Source organism: Sphaerodactylus townsendi, linkage group LG10 (genome assembly GCF_021028975.2).
Source record: "Sphaerodactylus townsendi isolate TG3544 linkage group LG10, MPM_Stown_v2.3, whole genome shotgun sequence".
Classification (NCBI taxonomy): Eukaryota; Metazoa; Chordata; class Lepidosauria; order Squamata; family Sphaerodactylidae; genus Sphaerodactylus; species Sphaerodactylus townsendi.
In genome coordinates, this window is record NC_059434.1 from 8,568,971 (window position 1) to 8,574,970 (window position 6,000).

Sequence of the window (6,000 nt, forward strand, 5' to 3'; positions counted from 1 at the left end):
AAAACACTGGGTGGGGGCCGAGAAAAGTGCTGGCAGTGGCTGCACCCCAGGGCACCCTGTGTGTGTGGGATTCCTGCCACATGGGCTCCAATGGTGCGGATTTCCCAAATGAGTATGGCTCCCTAGCGTTCATGGAGCTTCCTGGCCTGAACAAAAATTCTGTAACGTATAAATGTAATATTTAATATTCACACTTATTTACTGAATATTCACTGTGAATGAAGCTACTGGTCACCTGTAGTGCAGCGAAGCAACAGCCCAAGGCTTACCTGGGACCTGCCTTTGCGTCCACATAGCAGGGAGCAGGTGCAGAGAAACACCCTCAGTTCCCAGCCTTTTTTCGCTCACCACCCGTTCACTTGCGTACAAGTCGAGAGGGCTTTTTTCAGCCCAAAAAATGTGCTGAAAAAGTAGACTTAGGTCGTTTCCCCATTTACCTTGACCACCTTTTGCTGCGTGCTACTCTCAGCATGCGTCAGTAGCCATTCGGAACGGAGTGGCGAAGAGGCACAGTATGATTCCGCCCTCCGAGCTGGGATCAAGCTGGTTGCAGTGGGGAACAACAATGGCTTCGACCTAGGTTAGTACCCTTCTCAGGGATCTGGGTCGAACCTATTTTACGCCTGTGCGGAATCATCCTCCATCAATAGAGGCTCATTTTGAAAGGACGCTGGAGGGTGTAGCAGTCCCGGACTCCAACCCAAGAGAACTGAATCCTGACCCATGCCCATTCCCCCATAGCAAATACAGTAGCGATGGATACACTTTCGGAAGGAAGAACCACATTTTGTCAAGCATGAAGTAACCAATCCTAGAAAAATTTGATTTTTCCCAAAGCAGGAATTCAACCTTGAGAGGGTGACATAAAGCAAATGGCGAACAGTGTTACCGCATGTAAACCCAATGACCGTCAAGACCCGAGGAAAAATGAGATCACGCCTCAGTGAATCAGGGATTGATGGGTTGCAAAACACCGGAGGAAACCACAGCAGTTGTTCAATTACCCGGGAAAACATTCAGCCAAGATCCAACTTCCACACTTGCTGCTCCTTCTAGCCAGCATACCACTGCCTCATTATGGATCTTCTTTGCTGTGACTCGGGAGACATTTGTGAAACTTTCTGAGGGAAAGGATTTCTGATAGACGCCGCTGTTGGAAAGGTATGGTCCGCACAAGTTTTCCCTCCCATTTCCGTCTCACCAGTTCCTCCCTCTTCCACAGTGTGAAAAACTACACGAGAGAGAACAGAAGGCTCTACAGAGCATATAGAAGGGTCCGAAAGCCAGGTCAAGTGTGCACTGGCTGCCGGGTCAAATTTTCTTGAAATGCACAACTGCATTTCATTTTTTTTCTTCTACAGGACTTTTTGAAGGAGTGCAGAGATCAGTAACTGGCAAGTCAAAACACAGACATTATAAAAATCTCCTCTTGAGGATTATACAAAATCATAGCTGTCAGCTGCATTTCTAAAAAGTCACACAGGGATATATTTTTTTTGCTTGCGTTCACATCACTAAAATGCTTATCATTAGAATGCCTTATACCGCCCCGCCCCCCTTTATCTCATGTAAGGAGACTCAAGGTGGCTGAGGAACTCCATTCCCTTCCTCTCCCCACAACAGACACCTTGTGGGGTAGGTGGGGCTGAGAGAGTTCCGAAGAGCTGTGACTAGCCCAAGGTCACCCAGCAGGAATGTAGGAGTGCGGAAACACATCTGGTTCACCAGATAAGCCTCTGCCACTCAGGTGGAGGAGTGGGGAATCAAACCCGGTTCTCCAGATTAGAATCCCATTGCTCTTAACCACAACACCACACTGAAAAAGGGGCAGCATTGCTGAATGAAGAACTGGAATGACCAGAGAGTTTTCTTGCAGATCAGGAACCAACCCAAAAGAACAGACAGGGTCTCTGAATCTGTTCCCTCACACCACGCAGTAGAAGTGGCTTGATTTATTTTTCCCACGCCTTTCCTGAACTGATGTTGAGAAAGTAAAACTGCACGAATCCATTACAGGAGCAGCAGTGGCGTAGGAGGTTAAGAGCTCATGTATCTAATCTGGAGGAACCGGGTTTGATTCCCAGCTATGCCGCCTGAGCTGTGGAGGCTTATCTGGGGAATTCAGATTAGCCTGTACACTCCCACACATGCCAGCTGGGTGACCTTGGGCTAGTCACAGCTTCTCAGAGCTCTCTCAGCCCCACCTACCTCACAGGGTGTTTGTTGTGAGGGGGGAAGGGCAAGGAGATTGTCAGCCCTTTTGAGTCTCCTGCAGGAGAGAAAGGGGGGATATAAATCCAAACTCTTCTTCTTCTACATTGAATGTATTGGATGGCATAGATTACAGTTTCCTGTGCAGGCGGTGTTTGCTTGTGTGCTTTAATTCTTTGCAATTTTTGCAAGGTGACATCAAATGCAAGCGTTCAAAGTATACAAAAGCTGCTATCAGCATCAATCGCCGCCCCAAACTTTCTGCTTCAGGTGCCACCTGAACTTGTTTCTGATAACGCTTGCTTGGAGTTCCAAAGTCTCTGTGACTGATTGAGCTCCATTCAGCCGCGATTCCTTTGTGCGTCAGGAAGAGCAGAACATTGTTCACAAAGGAAACAAGTTTGGCCTTTAAACGATTTCTAATTAAAGGAAGAAAACACTCCTTGGGCAAGTATCATCTGAGATAAACCTGCTATCCGGCACCCGCGCAAGAGAATGGGCTAGAGATAAATTAATACCCTTAGAAGGATACTCGTTCAAAATCATTATCCTAAGCTTAACTCTCATGGAAGTCTCATGGAGGAATTCTGCAAGTCCCACAAATTCTTGCAATTATTTCCAGGCACCTGTCACGTTCAATAATCATTGATATAATCATTTGAAGAGCTTCTGTCTCACCCTTCAACCCTAATATGAATGACAGTGGATTCAAAGACAAGTCAACAACAGTATATAAAAGAAGAAGAAGAAGAGTTTGGATTTATATCTCCCCCTTTCTCCCCTGCAGGAGACTCAAAGGGGCTTACAATCTCCTAGCCCTTCCCCCCTCACAACAAACACCTTGTGAGGTAGGTGGGCTGAGAGAGCTCCGAGAAGCTGTGACTAGCCCAAGGTCACCCAGCTGGCATGTGTGGGAGTACACAAGCTAATCTGAATTCCCCAGATAAGCCTCCACAGCTCAGGCGGCAGAGTTGGGAATCAAACCCGGTTCCTCCAGATTAGATACACGAGCTCTTAACCTCCTACGCCACTGCAATGATCTTTTAAAAAATCAAATTAGATAACCCCTCCAGGGCTGTCAGAGCCTTCTGGTGGTAGTCCTTGTGGCCCACCTCCTCTCTAAGCATCGATGGCAGGAAAAAAAATACAGCATTGTGTGCTCTGTGACATCTCTTCCAAAGAGAACCAGGAAATAATGTTGAGTAGCTCTCAGAATTGCCAGGAACTAGATAGTTTTATCATAGAGTTTCAGGTGATTCCTAGAGTTACCCAATACCACTTTTGGGTTTTTCCCTTGAAATGACATTACAGCATACATGATGACATGCCCTCTATGTCCCCACCTCTCAAGCTGCCACCTTTTGCTCGGTCTGGCAACTCTAAACCCCTCTCTCAAGCCAACACTGCCAAAAACAATAATAATTAAATGCATTTAAAACATGAAGCTAATGCCATCAATCATTTTCAACAGCCAGGTCTAGAATGTGCCAGCTGAACTATTGCTAAAAATACCTCCAAAGCAAGGATACAAATAGCATTTCTGCCAATGGAAGAAGAAGCAGGAGACCCTTTTGACCACCCAAAAATAAAACTCAGGAATCTAGTAGAGCTGCTTGCATCTCAAAGAACATATTTTCGTTAAAAGCTAGCTACTGATCATTTTATTTGGGCAGCAGTACCAAATCCAAATCCAAAATCTTTATTAGGCATAAAACCGGAGTGTGTCATGAGTTCCAAATCCAATAAAAAGATCATTATTGCACAACTTGCAGTACACAGAGTAAAAATGTAGCAACAGCTTCAGAGATTTCAGCATTAGAGTTATTTAGAAGCTTAGCCATTTTTATCTTATCAGAAAGGAGCATAAATCCTGTCAGTACCAACAGCCTTCTATCTGAGAATTCTGATAAAAACATTTGAAAATGTAACTTACTAACAAAAAATATGAAGGAGACGAATACACATAATTAGCAGACTTTCAGAGCTATATTAACCACGTTTGGCATCAGCCATTTTGATAGGAACACACAATTCTCGCACAAGGAAACCTCAGTGGAAACAGATTCAATCAAGGCTGAAGAAGACATCCCTATCACAATTCTTTAAGGCTTGTCAATTGAAAAGGACAAATGACTAGTACACCTTGGACTTCTGCAGAGGCGTATCTACCTGAAATGGCACCCAGGGCAAACCCAGGTGCCAGTGTAACCTCTAACTGTGGGTTCTGTGGGGCAGAACTTGGAATGAGTTTGCAACAACACATTTAAAAAAAACAAAATGGTTTATTTTCTTAACATATAACATACAACATCAACATTTAACATCACACTTCAAGGTCCTGTTCAGGTTGCATTTTCAAGTGCTTCTAGTTACAGTCTTGTAATGCAAAGTCCATTTCTTCTTGCAAGTGGGTTGGCTCCTGAAGACTCCAAGGGCTTGGTGAACAGGATTCAACATGGTGAAGGTTTCCAGGAGAACTCTCACCCATTACAAACATAAAAAACCCTAAAACAATAAACTCCAACATTTACAACATAGCAAAAATAAACTACCACCTTCCCAGTAGTTCCCAACAACATTGCAGTTACCTTAACAAGGTGTTAAGGGCTTATACAACCAAGGTCCAAGTCTGGTAGCCTTGTCTCCTCCAACTACATGAGGTCTGCTGCAGCCTCTTGCTGCTTTGAGTCTCCACCCCTTACTGGGTCAACCCATTCTGAGCATGGGGGTTACACCAGCTCCCCCCCACACACACACACACAGCTGCAGCTCCCCTGTTGGGTGGGACACAGTTGAAGGCCAGTGAGCAGGGCTCACCCCCATTCAAAATCTCCAAGTGGAGACTGTGAAGGGGGTGAGCTAGTTAGTTCTGTCCACCCTCCACATGGAAGTCGGGCATGGGGCTGGAGACGGGGGTGGAGCAAGCAGGGCTCGCCCTCTTTGCAATCTCCATGTGGAGATTGAGAACAGGACTAGCTGGCTCATCCCACCAGGCTTGGATCCAGCTCTAAACTTGAACTCCACATGGAGAGGGTAGTAGCAGGGACCCATTCAAGCCTTGCTTGGGTCAGGCTTCGAGCTGGCTTCGAGCTGGATCCCAGCCTGGCCCCAGCCTCGCTTGGACTGTAGCCAGTTGCTCTGGAGTCTCTAGCTGTACACTGTTGGCTCAGCCCCAAACTCCTCTCCATTCAGCTGGAGCTTGGGGGTGGAAGCAACAGTGTAAAGCTAATGGGATCGAGAACAGCCAGCTTCAGTTTGAGCTCCGTAGAGGCCAGGTTTGGATCTAGATAAGCTACAGGGTGCAGCTTAGATCTGGGTCCAAGCCTGGCTCTTGCTGCTCCCATCTCCACATTGAGATAGTGGCACACCCAATCTCCACATGGAGATTGGGGCAGTGTGACCTCAGCTGGCCCAGCAATCTCCATGTGGCGATTCTGAATGGAGAGTCCTGCTTACTGTCCTTCAACTGTGCTTGTGAATGGGACGTTCCCAACCATGGTGCAGTTGAGGGGCCTGGGCGCGGTTACAAAATGTGTATAGAAAGAGCCTGGTGCTTCCCAGATCTTAGTCCAATCCTCAGTCCACAACACATAAGAACATAAGAACAAGCCAGCTGGATCAGACCAGAGTCCATCTAGTCCAGCTCTCTGCTACTCGCAGTGGCCCACCAGGTGCCTTTGGGAGCTCACATGCAGGATGTGAAAGAGGATCAAGATTGGTAGCCATAAATCGACTTCTCCTCCATAAATCTATCCAAGCCTCTTTGATCTGAGATTGCAAATGCCTTAA

General features: G+C 46.4%; 1 long non-coding RNA gene across 1 annotated transcript in view; it reads left to right on the forward strand.

Annotated features, from left to right (window-relative positions):
• The window catches only part of LOC125439990, a 40,796-nt gene extending 35,128 nt beyond the window's left edge, over positions 1–5,668 (forward strand). The window contains exon 5 of the long non-coding RNA XR_007245614.1: positions 5,658–5,668. This is a non-coding gene — a long non-coding RNA (uncharacterized LOC125439990). The remainder of the gene's footprint in view (positions 1–5,657) is intronic.
• The last annotated feature ends 332 nt before the right edge of the window (positions 5,669–6,000 follow it).